Source organism: Rhinolophus ferrumequinum, chromosome X (genome assembly GCF_004115265.2).
Source record: "Rhinolophus ferrumequinum isolate MPI-CBG mRhiFer1 chromosome X, mRhiFer1_v1.p, whole genome shotgun sequence".
NCBI lineage: Eukaryota > Metazoa > Chordata > Mammalia > Chiroptera > Rhinolophidae > Rhinolophus > Rhinolophus ferrumequinum.
This window is the reverse complement of record NC_046284.1, coordinates 46,456,692-46,474,216: the sequence shown is the minus strand read 5'-3', so window position 1 is coordinate 46,474,216 and position 17,525 is coordinate 46,456,692. Positions and strand designations below refer to the sequence as shown.

At 39.6% G+C, this 17,525-nt stretch overlaps 1 protein-coding gene and 1 pseudogene across 3 annotated transcripts in view; one reads left to right on the top strand and one right to left on the bottom strand.

Annotated features, from left to right (window-relative positions):
* ATG4A (autophagy related 4A cysteine peptidase) overlaps nucleotides 1-17,525 on the top strand; it is a 63,200-nt gene that overhangs the window by 21,549 nt on the left and 24,126 nt on the right. The gene's annotated exons all lie outside the window — the stretch shown is intronic.
* Nucleotides 6,658-11,924, bottom strand: LOC117022472 (calmodulin-A-like; annotated as a pseudogene).

The following is a 17,525-nucleotide window of genomic DNA, read 5'->3' as shown; positions in this document are numbered from 1 at the left end:
AAAAACCTTCTCCCATGCAGTTGGTTGCCTCTTTATTTTGTCGATAGTTTCTTTTGCTGTGCAGAAGCTTTTAAGTTCCATATAGTCCCATTCATTTATTTTAGCTTGCACTTCCATTGCCTTTGGAGTCAAATTCATAAAATGCTCTTTGAACCCAAGGTCCATAAGTTTAGTACCTATGTTTTCTTCTATGCAGTTTATTGTGTCAGGTCTTATGCTTAAGTCTTTGATCCATTTTGAATTAATTTTGGTACATGGTGACAGACAGCAGTCCAGTTTCATTCTTTTGCACATGGCTATCCAATTCTCCCAGCACCATTTATTGAAGAGGCTCTCTTTCCTCCATTGTATGTTTTCAACTTCTTTGTCAAAAATTATCTGTCCATATTTATGTGGTTTTATTTCTGGGTTCTCTATTCTATTCCATTGCTCTATGTGTCTGTTTTTCTGCCAATACCATGCTGTTTTGATTACTGTAGCCCTGTAGTACAAGCTAAAGTCAGGGAGTGTGATACCACCAGTATTGTTCGTTTTTCTTAAGATTGCTTTGGCTATTCGGGGTCTTTTGTGGTTCCAAACAAATCTGATGATTATTTGTTGTATTTCTTTAAAAAATGCCATTGGGATTTTGATGGGGATTGCATTAAATCTGTGTATTGCTTTGGGTAATATGGCCATTTTAACTATGTTGCTTCTGCCAATCCATGAGCATGGAATGTCTTTCCATTTCTTTGTGTCTTCTTCAATTTCTTTCAAAAATGTCTTATAGTTTTTAGCATATAGATCCGTCACATCCTTGGTTAAGTTTATTCCTAGGTATTTTATTGTTTTTTTTTTTTTGCTGCAATTGCAAATGGAATTGTTTTTTGTATTTCTTTTTCTGAGATTTCATTGTTAGTATATAGGAATGCAATGGACTTTTGTACGTTGATTTTGTAGCCAGTAACTTTACTGTATTCGTTGATTGTTTCTAATAGCTTTTTGGTGGAGTCTTTAGGGTTTTCTATATATAGCATCATGGATCTGCAAAGAGTGATAATTTAACTTCTTCATTCCCGATTAGGATGCCTTTTTTTTCTTTCTCTTGCCTGATTGCTCTGGCCAGGACTTCCAACACTATGTTGAAAAGCAGAGGTGATAGGGGACAGCCCTGTGGTGTTCCTGAATGTAGAGCAAAGGGCTTCAGTTTTTCACCATTAATTATGAGATTAGCTGAGGGCTTGTCATATATGGCCTTTATTATGTTAAGGTATTTTCCTTCCATACCTATTTTATTAAGTGTTTTAATCATAAATGGATGTTGTATCTGGTCAAATGCTTTTTCTGCATCAATTGATATAATCATATGATTTTTGTCCATTACTTTGTTTATGTCATGTATCACATTGATGGATTTGCAGATGTTGAACCATCCTTGTGCCCCGGGGATGAACCCCACTTGGTCGTGATGAATAATCTTTTTAATGCATTGTTGTATTCGATTTGCTGGAATTTTGTTTAGGATTTTTGCATGTGTCTTCATCAGAGATATTGGTCTGTAGTTTTCTTTTTTTGTGTGTTGTCCTTACCAGGTTTTGGTATCAGGGTAAAGTTGGCCTCATAAAATGAGTTAGTGAGTACTGTCTCTTCTTCAATTTTTTGGAAGAGTTTGAGCAGGATTGGTAGTAAATCCTCTTTGAAGGTTTGGTAGAATTTACTAGTGAAGCCATCTTGTCCAGGACTTTTGCTTTTGGGAGGGTTTTGGATGACTGATTCAATTTTGTTACTGGTGATCGGTCTGTTTAGATTTTCCAGTTCTTCATGGTTCAGCCTTGGAAGGCTATATGCTTCTAAGAACTTGTCCATTTCTTCTAGGTTATTGAATTTGCTGGCATATAGTCCTTCATAGTATTCTTGATGATCTTTTGTATTTCTGTGGTGTCTGTGATAATTTCCCCTTTTTCATTTCTGATTTTGTTAATTAGTGTCTTCTCTCTTTTTATCTTAGTGAGTCTAGCCAAGGGTTTGTCAATTTTGTTAATCTTTTCAAAGAACCAACTCTTTGTCACATTAATTTTTTCTATTGTCTTTTTGTTCTCTATTTCATTTAGTTCTGCTCTGATTTTTGTTATTTCCTGTCTTCTGCTGACGTTGGGTTTCACTTGTTCTTCTTTTTCTAGTTCTTTAAGGTGTAACGTGAGGTTATTTATTTGGGATTTTTCCTGTTTCTTGAGATAGGCCTGTAATGATACAAATTTCCCTTGTAAAACTGCTTTCGCTGCATCCCAAAAATTTTGGTAGGATGTATTTTCATTGTCATTTGTTTCCATGTATCTTTTGATCTCTCCTCTAATTTCTTCTTTTAGCCAGTCGTTCTTTAAAAGCATGTTGTTTAATCTCCATGTGTTTGTCATTTTTCGTGCTTTCTTTTTGCAGTTGATATCCAATTTCAAAGCCTTGTGATCAGAGAATATGCTTGGTATGATTTCAATCTTCTTAAATTTGCTGAGGCTGATTTTATGTCCTAATATATGGTCTATTCTTGAGAATGTTTCATGTACACTAGGAAAAAATGTGTAGGCTGATGTTTTAGGATGAAGTGCTCTCTATATGTCAATTATGTCCATTTCATCTAATGTGTCATTTAGGGCTGCTATTTCGTTCTTTATTTTCTGTTTGGATGATCTATCCATAGCTGTCAATTTAAGTCCCCTAGTATAATTGTGTTTTGATCAATTTCTCCCTTTAGTTCTGTTAGTAGCTGCTTGGTATATTTCGGTTCTCCCTTATTGGGGGCATAAAAATTGATGACTGTTATGTCTTCTTGTTGTATAGTCCCGTTTACCATTATGAAATGTCCATCTTTGTCTCTTGTTACCTTTTTCACCCTGAAGTCTGTTTCATCTGATATCATTCTGGCTACACCTGATTTTCTCTGGGTACCATTCGCTTGGAGTGTCAATTTCCACCCTGTCACTTTGAGTCTATGCTTGTCCTTGTAGCTGAGATGTGTCTCTTGGAGACAGCATATGGTTGGGTTTAGTTTTTTGATCCAGTCTGCTACTCTGTGCCTTTTTATTGGTGAGTTCAGTTCAGTCCATTTACGTTTAGGGTGATTATTGATATGTGAGGATTTCCTGTCATTCTATCTTTAGTTTTCTGGTAAGGCTTTGTCTCCATTGTTTCTTTGCCTTTTTGTTGTTGTCTATTATTTCTGTGTGGTGGTATTCTATGATGTTTCCCTCTGTTTCTTCTTTTATTACAGTATATATTTCAGTTCTGGATTTTTTTTTTTTTGAGTGGTTACCCTTAAGTTTATGTAAAAGAAAGTTTGATATTTAGAGTATTCCATTTTCTTCAGCACGCTTACTTTCTCCATTCCCATATTCTGGTTCAGGCCTTTACTCTCCCCCTTTTTGTGTTTTGGTTGCCACAGATTGTCCCTGTTGATGGTGGTCAAATAGCCTCCTTTAGTATTTCTTGCAGTGCAGGTCATTTGTTAGAAAATTCCCTCAGCTTCTGTATGTCTGGAAAGGTCTTTATTCCTCCTTCATATCTAAAGGATATCTTTCCTGGATATATTATTCTTGGCTCATAATTTCTCTCTTTCAATAGTTTGAATATTTGGTTCCACTCCCTCCTGGCTTGTAGAGTTTCTGCTGAAAAATCTGATGATAATCTTATGGGCTTTCCTTTGTAGGTTACCGCCTTCTTTTCCCTGGCTGCCTTGAGGATTCTTTCTTTGTCGTTGATTTTAGACAGCTTCAATACAATGTGCCTTGGAGAAGGCCTGTTGGGATTGAGGTAATTAGGTGTTCTATTTGCTTCTTGGATTCGAGGATCCAGTTCTGTCCACAAGTTTGGGAAGTTCTCATCGACAATTTGTTTGAATATATTCTCTGTTCCCTTCTCTTTCTTCTCCTTCTGGTATGCCCATTATTCTTATATTGCTCTTTCTGATGGAGTCAGAAAGTTCTTGTAGAGTTCTTTCATTTCTTTTAAGTCTCTAGTCTCTTTCTTCTTACATCTGTGTAATTTCCAGGTTTCTGTCTTCCATGTCACTGATTCTTTCCTCCATCTGGTCAACTCTACTACCTAAGTTGGTTATTTGATTCTTCATTTCTTCTATTGAGTTCTTAATCTCCAGAAATTCTCTTTTGTTCTTTTTTTAAATTTTCAGTCTCTTTCATAAAATGCTCATGTTCTTTGATTATGTTTCTGAGTTCATTAAAGTGCCTTTCTGTGTTTTCTTGCATCTCTTTGAGTTTTTTCCAGAACTGCAATCTTGAATTCTCTGTCATTTAAGTCACATATTTCCGTATGTTTACGTTCCTTTTCTGGAGATTTTCTCTTTCTTTCAGAGCTGTCTTGTTGCCTTGGTTATTCATGGCAATTACTGATTGATTATTTCTCTTCCCAGACATCTACAGGAGTGGTTTCTGCAACAGGTTGACAGGAAGAGGTCTTTTTTTTGTTTTCCAGTACTTGTTGGTAGAATGTTTTATTTTCTCTCCGACTGCACCTTTTTTTTTCTCTCACATGGTAGTGCTATGTTTTCTCTGCACTATTCCAGCTTCTCACACAATGGGGGGATTCCGTGGGAGATGGGCTCCTCCCCTGTTAATAGTTCACCTGGGTCACAGGGCGCAGTGTCCGTGTGGGTATGCAGAGAGCTTTTGAAATTCCAAAGCTCTTCCTGCACGAGATTCAGAGCCCGTATATTTCAGCAGTTCTGTTTACTCCTGCAGGAATCCGCCCAGATAGGTAGGACCAGTGGCGGGGTGAGTTGTGAGAGGTGTCCCAGAGCAATGGCGGTGACCACCACCACAACCGGTCCTGCTTCCACAGCTCCCTCCCCTTTGCCGGAGCTAGTTGGGCTGCGAATCTGTGTCTGTGGTCCACAGTTCTCAGAACAGCAAATATTCTGTTCTTTTGATCTGACACTGCTACTGTTCTGCTTCTAGCACCGGGCAGGTGGTGGCGGGGCGAGCTCTGGTAGGGAAGGGAGGGGGCGGCTAGTCTCAGTGCCTAAGGCTGCCGTTCTCTGCTCGGCAGTGAGGGCTTAAACCACCGTTTTCAGCCTTCTTCCCTCAGTCTTTGCTCCGAGGTGTCTGCCGTGAGTGTTGGGTTCAGCCGTGTTATATGCTGCTCCCTCAGTACTGTGGGCCATAAGCGGAGCCCTAGCAGTCTGAGTTCTTCCCTCTCCCGCAACTGCGGTCGTTCCGGGATGCAGCGAACTCGGAGCATTGAGCTAGGTCTGCGTCCTGCGCTCGCGAGGCTCCCTCTCCGCACTTCCCTCTTCCCTCCTCCCCCGCTCACGCGATTCACCCTCCTTTAGGTGAATTCAGTAGTGGGCCTCTTCGTCTTGCCTGTCTGCTGCATAGGGTGTCCTTTGTGGAGTTATTGTTGTTCTATTAGTTGTAAATTCCAGGGGAGCTTTACAGAGGCTCACCTTTCGCCGCCATTTTGATGACGTCTGTAATTTTTTTTTTTTTTTTATATTGGGGAACAGTGTGTTTTTCCAGGACCCATCAGCTCCATGTCAAGTCGTTGTTTTTCAATCTAGTTGTTGGGGGGAGGAGCAGCTCAGTTACAAGTCAAGTCATTGTTTTCAATCCAGTTGTGGAGGGTGCAGCTCACTGGCCTATGTGGGACTGGAACCGGCAACCTTGTTATTAAGAGCTTGCATTCTAACCAATTGAGCCATCTGGCCACCCCCAAAATTTTTTTATTGGAAAACAAATATGCAACTTGGAATGGATTTGAGGCAAATTATGCCATAAGCAGATTTTAAGTGGCTAAAAAAAGTGTGAAGACCAAGTCATAATAAAAGAAAATTTTTCTGGTACAGGACCAGTAGTACAAAAAATAGTGTACCAGTACCTGGATAATACACCTCTTTTGCAATAGTGCAACTTTTAAGTACATATTGTTGACTGTCCATAGTCCACAGAGTAACAACTCCACACTTCAACAACATTATGCTGACAGTTCCTAAGGAAAACTACTTTAAAAAAGGCATAACCCATACAGTAGTATTCTACCTCATATATATGTGTGTGTGTGTGTGTGTGTGTGTGTGTGTGTGTGTGTGTGTGTATTCAATCAACGGAGGTGGAGTATAACATAAGGAAGGTAGTCAATAGTATTGTAACAGCTATATAAGATGTCAGAAGGGTAGTTGGCTTGGAGAAGGAGGGTTTTCTCTTTGTGAGGGGTGTAAATGTCTAACTATTATGTTGCTTTGTACGTCTGGAACTAATTTTAAAAAATGGTATAACGAGACAAAGAAGGTCCCTGTAATTGCACTCATGGGTAGTTATTCAAAGAAACTCAGAACACTAATTCGAAAAGATATGTGAAAACAAAACAAAACAAAATGGCATAACCCAGATGTTCCCGATCCTTTGGCCAACTCCATCGAAGTTTAGATGTGCAGAAGGGCTTAGATATATCCAGCGTGAGCCACATGCAGCATGTTACCTGATCAATTTTCTAAAATAAGGTTTCAGGACAATGACAGTAGGATAAGGGAAGAAAACATTGAGGAATGAAGTGCTAATTACTGTACATGCATATCTGTTTGACAGTTGGGGGAAAGCTTTTACAGATAAGTCACAAATAAAAGGCAAATAAAGAATTTTGTACAAGAAATTTAACACATTCTGTACAATGTTTTCACTTTGCTGTCATCAGTTGTACAAACTCTTCATAATTTACTTGCCCATCACCATCAGTATCTGCTTCCCTGATCATTTCATCAACCTCTTCATCTGTTAACTTCTCTCCAAGCTTTGTCATCGCATGGCGAAGCTCTGCTGCACTAATAGAGCCATTGCCATCCTTATCAAACATATGGAACGCTTCACTAATTTTGTCTTTACTGTCTGTGTCTTTCATTTTTCTTGCCATCATGGTCAGAAATTCCGAGAAGTCAATTATGCCATTACCATCAGCATCTACTTTATTTTTCATGTCCTATAACTCTGCTTCTGTGGGATTCTGCCCAAGAGACCTCGTTACAATTCCTAATTCCTTTGTTGTTATAGTTCTATCACCATCCTTGTCAAATAGTGAAGATGCTTCTTTGAATTCTGCAATCTGCTCTTAAATCAGTTGGTCAGCTATGCTGCAAGCACTGGTCTCTGAGACCACACAAACACTCAGCTCACCCACTCTACTTGGACTAATTCCATTTTGTACTTCTTAATCCCTTTACCTTTCTCACCCAGCCCCCCAAACCTCCTCCCATCTAGTAACCTCCTCCCATCTAGTTTGTTCTCTGTATCTTTGGGTCTGTTTCTGTTTTGTTTGTTCATTTATTTTGTTATTTTTTTATTCCACATATAAGTGAGATCATATGGTATTTGTCTTTCTCAGTCTGACTTATTTCACTTAACAGAATAAGAATACCCTCTAGGTCCATCCATGTTGCAAATGGTAAGACTTCATTCTTTTAAATGGCAGAGTAATATTCCATTGTATTAATGTACCAGTTTCTTTATCCAGTTGTCTACTGGTGGGCATTTCGGTTGTTTCCATATCTTGGCTATTGTGTATAGTGCTGCAATGAACATAGGGGTGCATATATCTTTTCGAATTAGTGTTTTGGATTTCTTTGGTTAAATACCTAGGAGTGGAATTGCTAGGTCATAAGTTAGTTCCATTTTTAATTTTTCGAGGAATCTCCATACTGTTTTCCATAGTGGCTGCACAAATATGCAGTCCCACCAACAGTGTATGAGGGTTCCCTGTGCTCCACGTCCTCACCAACACTTGTTTGTTGATTTTTTGATGATGGCCATTGTGACAGGTGTAAAGCTCAATTAAATTTTGTATATGTATAACGTCCACCTAAATCAACTGTAGAAACACTTCTGGCCCCTCAGAAGGTTCCCTCTTGCCTCCTCCCAGTCAACACTCCCTCAAAAGGGTAGCAACTATTCTGACTGCTATCATCGTAGATTAGTTTTGCCTCATTTAAAATTTTACATAAATGGAATCATACTGTACGTACTATTTTGTGTCTGTCTTTTGGTTAACATGATATCTGTAACATTCATGCATGTTTTGTGTATAGTATTAATTTGTTGTTGTTGTTGCAGTGTACCATTCCTGTGTATGATTCCCCACAATTTATCTATTTCCCTGTCTTAGTCAGTTCAAGCCGCTGTGACAAAACTCCGTAGACAAAGTGGCTTAAACAAGGTCATTTATTTATGGTTCTGGAGGCTGGGAAACACAAGATCATGGCACTGGGAGATTTGGTGTCTGGTGAGGTCCCTCTTCCTGGCTTTCAGACGACCACCCTCTTGCTGTGTCCTTACACGATGGAGAGGGATCATCAATCTGTTGTCTCTTCTTATTAGGCCATTAATCCCATTCATGAGGGCTCCACCTTCATGACCTAATTACCTCCCAGAGGCCCCAACTTCAAATATCATTACATTGGAGATTAGGGCTTCAACATAAGAATTTTGGGAGGATTGAAACATTCAGGTCATAGCACCCCTGTTAATAGACATTTAGGTTGTTTATAGGTTTTGGATATTATGAATAAAGCTGCTATAAACAATTTGACCATATCTTTTGATGGACATAAGCACTTATTGTTCTTGTATATAAATCTAGGAGTGGAATCTGTAGGATAGGTACAATAAAAATACATTTTTAACTCAGAATGTATTTAACTCAGGATAATTTAGCTTAGTATTAATGAAAGAAGTGATGGCTGAGTTTCTTATAAGAAAACCCACTTTCTGAAGAGCTGCTCTTGGAGATAGAAATGGATCTGTGTTTTGTTTAGCAGGTCAGGATTGTGTGCCCGCCAGATGCTAGAGAGCATTTTTACTGTGTTGTTGGGTTGGTTCTTTCATACTCATGGGTAGATAGATATTTATTTTCCTGGTGTCTGGGACGTAGAGTATTAGGGATTCGGAGCCATTTTATTGCTCACTGTATGTTGTTTGAATGGGGTCAAATTGTCTTTTCTTGGGCAATGTGGCTCAAATGATCATCGGAAAATCAAGTTCCCTTTACAGAAATTTGCCTCAGGATTTACTTGGAATACATCTTTTGTTTGAAAGTGAAGAGACATGTATAATTTTATGTAATCTCAAAACTTAACTCTGGCAGTAGAATTTTACATTACATCGAAGGTAAAGAATTTTTAAACATCATATGTCTGCTGGCACCGTTTACTAATGAAGTGTGATGTTGAAAGGGTACGGGGAAAATTCCTGTGGTCTGGGAGACAGGGGTGGGGGGGTGGGGGGGTTTTGTAAACAGAGGAGAAAATTGGGAAAGTCCTCCAAGTGAAGAGTACTGTTCCTGGAAAGGACTCAGAAGTTCTCCCATTGTGCTATACGCTGAGTGTGCCACAAGACAGAGAGCCACCTTAACCCCTTCTTTGACAAAGATGGTCACTTCAGGTTTTTGTTTGTTGGTTGGTTTCTTTTTAAACAGAATTCAATTTGATAATGAATGTCAAAGAAAAAAACCTGGGATTTACAGTACAGGCAATTACTTGTTGCATCCCTTCTGTTCTGCAAATAGTGGAATACCTAGTCTTCCTCCTGGGTACATTTGAAACCCTTCGGGGACTCCATGAAGCCTGATTTAAGCCCAGAATCCTTACCAAGGCTTCCAAGGCTGGCACCTTCTAGCCCTTTCTGCCTCTCCAGCCTCAATCCTTGACAGTCTCCGTGTGGCATCGCTATGCCGCAGTCTCTCACCCTCAGTGTTTTGGTACAAGCTTCTCCTCTGCCTGAAACATCCTTCCCCGGTCCAATTTGCCTGTCATCCTTTAAGGCTGAGTCCTGCCATCACCTTTATTCCCAAAGCCTTCTCTTTTCCCCAGACTGGCTTACATGACCCTCTGCTGTGTTCTCTTAGGCCCCTGTGCAGACACTGACCATACTGTATCAAAATGAATTTCCTTCTTTTTCTCTTCCCATTAAACTCGAAATTGCTTAAGATACACTGCTATCCACAGGGCCTAGCGCAGTGGCTGGTCATATGGTAGGCACTCAGTAAGGGATTGTTCAGTTGACATTTGGATGATCATATAAACCATCTTTTTACACTTTTGTCAGTGTGCCCATTCATTCCATAAACACCTAATGGACCTTGAGGGGTGACTTATTACAAGGCACTATGACTGGAGCTGTAAGGGATACAGAGAAGAACACTAAATGGACTGAGGCAGGAGTTCGGTCCAATAGCAGAGAGATGACATGCCTGCAAATAACAATAATCTAAAGTGCAAAGTGCCCAGTGTTATAAAGGAGATACAAATAAAGTTTAACTATAGAATCTTAGGAGAAGGACCAAATACTTCTTGGTGGGAAAATTGAGGAAGAAACGTTCACAGAGAAAGTTGCATTTGAGGTAGGGCTTAAATGCACTAGGACATAAATGAGCAAAGAGCCTCCAATGTATCATGTGGTTTATTTTGGCTGAAAAGCATGGATCTTGCGAAGGAGTAATGAGCAGTGGGGAACAACTAGAAATATAGGAAGTACCTATATTGGAGAGGGCCTTAAATGCCAGGCTGATGAGTTTATATTTGATCCTTATCAGTTGGAGCAACCTTGGAAACCCATGGAAGTTTTTGAGCAGCTTAGTGACATGGGCAGAGAGATCTTTTAAGAGTTTGGCAATGGTGAATTTTAGTATTTTCTTAGTGAATCATTATTAATTAATTAATTGCTAATTGATAATTAGTTTTACCAAATAGTGTCGAAAAACTCCAAGGTCTGTAGTTCCTTGACCTTTTTGCACTAGTCCTTTCTCACTGGAAATCTAGATGAGGTAAGAAATCATATAACCAATTCGGAGAAATGAAAATTGAAATTGACAGAGGAAAGAAACCCTGGCAAGACAGAAATGGCTCATGAAAATGCATAGACATGTAAAGTGTTGTTTTCTTAGGAACCGTGTCCAAAACATTGCCTTCAGCTGTGCAGAAAGATCCAGACATGGTATATGAATTATATTGTTAATATTTATTCCTTTGGGTAGTTTAGATCACTTCTAGTTAAAAATAACTATACTGTTCTAACCTCAGACTGTCTACTCTTTCTCTCCCTTTTGAACAGTGGGTACTGCGTCATCAGTTTATTTTATAATAGGTTATATAACCAGAGCATCTGGTTTCTTGCCACCTTAGGCCAGGCCTTCAACACTTCATGCCTGGATTATTACACCTTTCTCATTGGTCTCCCTGTCTCCAGTGCCTCGAATCCAGCCTTTATCATAACAGCAAGGTATAGTGGGAAGAATACGGATAGAGAATAAGATTAAGTCAGTTTGAATCCCGGTTATACTACTTACTAGCTATATGAACCTGGGCAAGTCGTATAACCTCTCCCAGACTCTGTTTCCTCAACTCTAAAATGGAAGTCATGATCCTTGCCCTGCCTATCTCAAGGATCTTGTGAAAGCACTCTGAAAACTCTCAATGGCTTTTCTAAGACCCGGACTCTACCGGCAGGCTTTCCACCCTCCACAACCCAGTCCCAAGCCACCTCTCTAAGCTAATTTCTCAATATTGTCCAGAACTTACCCTTCCTCTCTGACACACACATACTTATGGTGTTCCTCTCGTCTGGAATACTCTCCTTCTTATCTCTGCTCATCCAAATCAATAATTTAAGGACAGTCAAATCCTACACCCCCATGGAAATCTTCCCTGAGGACTCGAATGCTCATTGACTTCCCATTTTTCTGAATTCTGCCATTACTTAGTTACTATCAACACTTCTTTATACATTACCTTTTATTATTAGCTCTTTTAGTTACCTAAGGCTCATGTCTTTAACGAGATTATGATTTTACAATGCCTTAGTTTGTCCACTTAACATGTAGTGAATGTTTATGAGAATGTTTCCTCTATTTTCCTCACAGGACTAGGCACAGAACTTAATAAATGATTGTTGGCTCATTTATTTAGAAAGTCACTTACACACTTTCTTAAGAGAGACACAAGTGAACCCATCTTCTCATCCTAGAACTTGAAGTACCCTTCCTAGCAACTTACCCTATTTCCACCTCCTACAGAACCATAGAAAAGCCATTAAGATAGGACTGTCCAATAGAACTTTCTGTGACGATGGAACTATTCTATAGCTGTGCTGTACAGTATGGTAGCCACTAGCCACATGTGGCTATTGTGTGCTTGAAATGTGGCACGTGCAACTGAGGAACTGATTTTAGGTGTATTTAATTTTATTTAATTTAAATGTAAACAGTGGCTGGTGGCTACTGTATTGGACAACATAGATCTAGACTAATGGCTTTTCAACTTTTTTGATGTAACAGTACAACGAGAAGTACATTTTCTATTGCAACCCAGTTTGTATGTATACAAATATGTTTCATGAAACACTACTCATCCTTATTATGTATAATATTATGTATAATATTATTATGTAGTAGTTTCTGTTCAGTTTCATTTTAAAAAAATGCTATTTGCAACCCACTATATAGATTTCCTAGCCTACTGATGAGTTATAATGTGCCGTTTGAAAAATACACTGCACATTTTACAGATGGAGAATCTGAGGCCCAAAGAAGTGCAGTAGGTTCTGCAAGTTCACATAGTTAGTTAGTGGCAAGGTGGGACTCAATATTAGGGTTCCTAGGCTAGAGCTGTTTCCAACAGGAGTGAGGAGGGATTCCTCCTTCTGTTCACCATGACAAAAACAAAAACAAAAAAAATTTTTTTTTAATGTTGGAGAGCAATCATTTGACATACTCTTCACTTTGACTGAATATTGTCTTGGTGTCTTGCTTCCTACGTGAACCATGAGCTCTGTATTTGACTATTGGTTCTTTTTGGCTTGGATGATGTCCAAAGTCAAAGCTGCAATACCATGGAGGCTTATTTTGGACCCACTGCATGACTTGGCAGTGGCACTAATGTGACACTGTCCTCTTTGGGAATACAACCAGGCTTTCCACTAGCGGGTTGATTCTTAAGAACAACAACACCTGTTGATGAAGAATCAAGGTGATTCTCACCTCAGTTAGTGGAATAGTTGCCTTGAGCCTTGCATTATAAAGCCAACCAAATATTTTCCTCCATCCAATAAGTCACCCTCTTTGTATGCCTTATCAACAAAGATAACCTTTACAAAAGTGGCATCTTTCTATTCTTTTGAAAAATGCATCTCTCTGAAAAGAGCAGAGTTACCTTATCAAAGGCAAAAGGAGACAGCAAATTAGAGGTGTGTTAGGTGCATTCTTGACCAGTTTGTGCATGGAATCCCATTTCTTCCTGGATGTATCCAAATGGATTCCACTCAGCAGAAAGCAGGCAATAATTTGTTCTAAGTGAAAACAACAAGAAAAGTACACTTAAAAAGTCAATAAACTTTTCAAAAGCATCACTTTAAAGGAAAACCAGAAAGAGTCCAATTTTGTATTACATTTGATTCTTACGACCATTTGAATCTTACCAACATGATCAGTATGAATTGACTGCAATCTCTAATAAATGTTGTATTTTGTGGGGTCAAGTTGTCTATGGTCCGATTGATTTTTCAAACTGAAAACCAAAGGGTCTTATCACTTAACAGTGGTCCCTTGCCAAGTGGACTGGTTATCCCTTTGCTGGCTTGCCCTGCAATTTTTCAGGTGCAGCCTCCTGTCACCGCAAGTAGTACTAGCCAGTGAAATAGAATCTCATCGAGTCTAGCTGAATGATAGTCCTTTGGTTAATATTCTCTGGTATAGCTCTAAAAATGACAATGTTCTCTTAGGGTGTCAGAGTTTATACTGGTCTATAGAGAACTCAAATCATTCGTGGATTTTGCATTCTATGACAACCCAAGCATTGCCAGGTTGTGACTTGCTGAATAAATTCAAGAAAATGTGCAGTTTTGAACATGAAAATCCCCCTCGAAATGCTAAGAATTGTTGTCTAGTTCTCTATTTTCTAAGTTCTTGGTTGTCAGAAAAGCAGGGCACTGGGAAAGAGAGAAATGAAGACGGGGCGGGGCCTGTGCGCAGGTGAGCAGAGGCTGGGAAGACCAGGACACTAAGTGGACCCAGGAGGAAGGCGGTGAAGCCACATTTTAGGCTGAGCTTTGTTCTGGATTCCTCCTGTCTTCCTAGGCTCTGCTAACCAACCTACCACCGACCATGCTTCTTTTCACAATCCCTGGGCTGGTTGACTTCCTCTTCACTTTTTTTTAAAACCTGTTCTCCATTGTCAACCAAGCCCAGGAGTCCAACATGTTCCTGCTAGACCAAGCTTATCATCTCCTTACCCCCCACCATGTTTTTCGGTTACTATCTCAACACCCACACTTGAAAACTGCGAGTTATTTTTGACCCTCTCACTCTCCCCAGCCCCACCTCACACTCAGTTGCTTGCCAAATCCTTTTAGTGTTCCCTCAACCAGGAATTTCCTCCTTCCCACTTATATCTTATTTCCATTACGGGTCAGCTCTAATGCCACCTTTTTGAGGTTGTGGAAGGCCCATTCACCCCCAGTTGGACTTAATCATTTGTTGCCTTCTACATCACTTTTTAAAAATAGTACGTATGTTACCGAAAGCAAGGGGTTCATCTCTTGGTGAGCGTAACTCAGTGAATCTTGATCAAGACAGAATATGAGCAAGGAAAGTTTATTACTTCCAGCAAGTAAGGAGAACAACTGGGGAGAATTCTCAAAGCACCGTCTCCCTGAATACACAAGGAGAATCACTTTTATTAGAACTAGTTATGCATATTCATCAAAAAGGGGTCGTTCTAGCATAGGCTCAATAAGGTATCATGCTTTATCATATATCGCATGAATAGAAAATGGTGGATAAGCTCCGCCTGGGCAGGAGAATTTAGTATTATAATTAAGCAGAGTCAGTGTTTCTTTTAGGCATGCTTCTCTGGTTCCAATAGGAACAGGGCATTATTGCCTTGTGCTGAGCCTTTCAGGAGACATCCTTGATCTTCAAGACAGCTCGGCAAAGATTGTTAGTTTCACAACTCAGCAACTGCTTTAACCCTTTTCTGCTTATACTTATTGTTGTTAGTTGTTTCCAGACCTATCCTCTCCATTAGATTAAACGCTTTTGGAGGATGGAGGCTTACCTCTCAGTGACGTTTTATCCTCTGTGCTTAGCACATGGCAGGTACTCTGTAAAAGTTTATGGAACGAATATATTCATGAATATTCAGCCCTTACCATACCTGTCTTCCATGGACGTTTTCTTAGGTTTTTTGAAGCTGTGACCTGACAATGTGTTAAATATGTATGTATTGCTGAGAAGGCTGTTTTGGAACCAGTGGTATCCTGGGACCCTTTTAGGATCAGATGACCTACAAGGAAGATACGCTATGAGATCTCAGGCCTCCCCAGGCCCTGAGAGTCTGTGACCTGTTGATTTCACTTGAGTTTGTGTTGTTTCTGGGCACAAACCCTACAGAAGCTCAGAGCCTTGATGTACAAGTGTCTTTGATAAGCCCAGAAAATTTGTTTTCCAAAGCAATTTTTTTATTTACTTGCAATTTTACAGAATAACCCTTAGAAATATAGTTAGTCATTGGAATGCATACCGTGTTTCTGCGAAAATAAGAACTAGCCAGACCATCAGCTCTAATGCGTCTTTTGGAGCAAAAATTAATATAAGACCTGGTATTATATTATACCTGGTATTATGTATTATATTACATTATATTACATTATATTATATTATATTATACCTGGTATTATATCATATTATATAAGACCCGGTCTTATATTAAAATAAGCAATGAAAAAATTGGCAAAATGGTCAGAATCAACGTTTTCACAACTCTGGAAATTAACCAAAGGCTTGCAAAAATCTGGGGAGTATTTATTCAAGAAAAACAGCTGCATTTTGGTAAGAATAGTGAGCTTTGTGGTGTTTTCACTTGCCCTCCGCCCTTCCCTTCCTCTCCAGCCCTGCAGTAGCCTTAGGAATCCACAGCCTGCAGTCACAGGGAAAACCAGCAGCCTGGCAGCCGCTGGAGGACACAGAATGGGGTTGGAGCCCCTACAAAGCCTCATTTCTAGAGAACTGTCATTATTTGATCTGTGGAGTGTTTCCCCAGAAGATCCCACTTACAAGACTGTATTTATTTGCCCTGACTTGGCACTGCAGAAAGCCTTTCTCCAGGGCTCCTTTTGGAAATCATTAGAGGCAATCAATTAACTTCACAGCTGCCTGAGGCAATAGATAACTAAAACGCTTAAAAGGAAAAGCTGGGGAATAACATGTTCATTGGGGCCTTGAAAAGTTCGCATTTTCCTAGGAATCCAGAAAAGCACATGCTGCTTAGGGCAAGCTTAGGAAAGACCTGAGAAGGCCCTAAGCTCTCTGGCCGATCCCGAAAGGGAAGACTAAGGCAAAGTTAGCAACTGCCTGGCTGAGTGTGGAAGGCATGCCTCAACATGTATGCAGAGCCCCTTGGCCGAGACTGGGAGGACTTTTGGTTTCAGTTTTAGGAAACCTTTGTTCAGTTATTAATTAATCGTTAAACTAACCCAGCGACTTTGGTGCAGTAATTATTACTGAAGTAAAATGGAACAGGGTGAAGCACGTTATCTATCAGACCTTGTAGAGTCTAATTCTTCGTCTGCTAAGCTGCAGTACTTATAGCTCTGCCTGTATAGGCCCTATCTCTTTACACAGGATGAAAGGGCAGGGAACTTACATGGGACTGCTGTCTTGTTTGTTAATTTTAAGGCAAGACGAAGTAGTTTATGAAAAATAATTTAAAAAGGATTGCTGTTACAGTAGTCCCCCCTTATCTGTGGGGGATATGTTCTGAGACCCCACCCTCACCCCCAGCGGATGCCTGAAACCACAGATAGTACGGAATCCTATACGTACATGTTTTTTCCTGTGCATACATACCGATGATAAAGTTTAATTTATAAATTAGGCACAGTAGAGATTAACAACAATAACTAATAATAAAATAGGACAATTATAGCAATATACTATAATAAAAAATATTGGAACATGGTCTCTCTCAAACTATTAGGTTGGTGCAAAAGTAATTGCTGTTTAGAAGGTTAAAAATAATTGTAAAAAGTGCAATTACTTTTGTACCAACCTAATATCTAATTGTACTGTACTCACCTTTCTTTTTGTGGTGGTACAAAATGATCCAGTGCCTATGTGATGAGATGAAATGAGGTGAGTGAGACATTATGAAATAAAATAAGGGTTACTGAACCACAAGCACTGCAATACCCTGATAGTCTGATAACCTAGATGTCTACTAAGTGACTAATGGACAGATAGGTAGCATATACTGCGTGGAGACACTGGACAAAGGGATGATGCACGTCCCAGGAGTGACGGGACAGGATGGCACGAGATTTCATCATGCTATGCAGAACAGCGTGTAATTTAAAACTTATGAATTGTTTATTTTTGGAATTTTCCACTTAATATTTTCCAGCCAAAGTTGACTACAGGTAACTGACACAGTGGAAAGCGAGACCCCGGATAAGGGGGCACTACTGTAGTCAGAAGTGATTCTGTTGGAAGTGCGATTTCTCACTTCT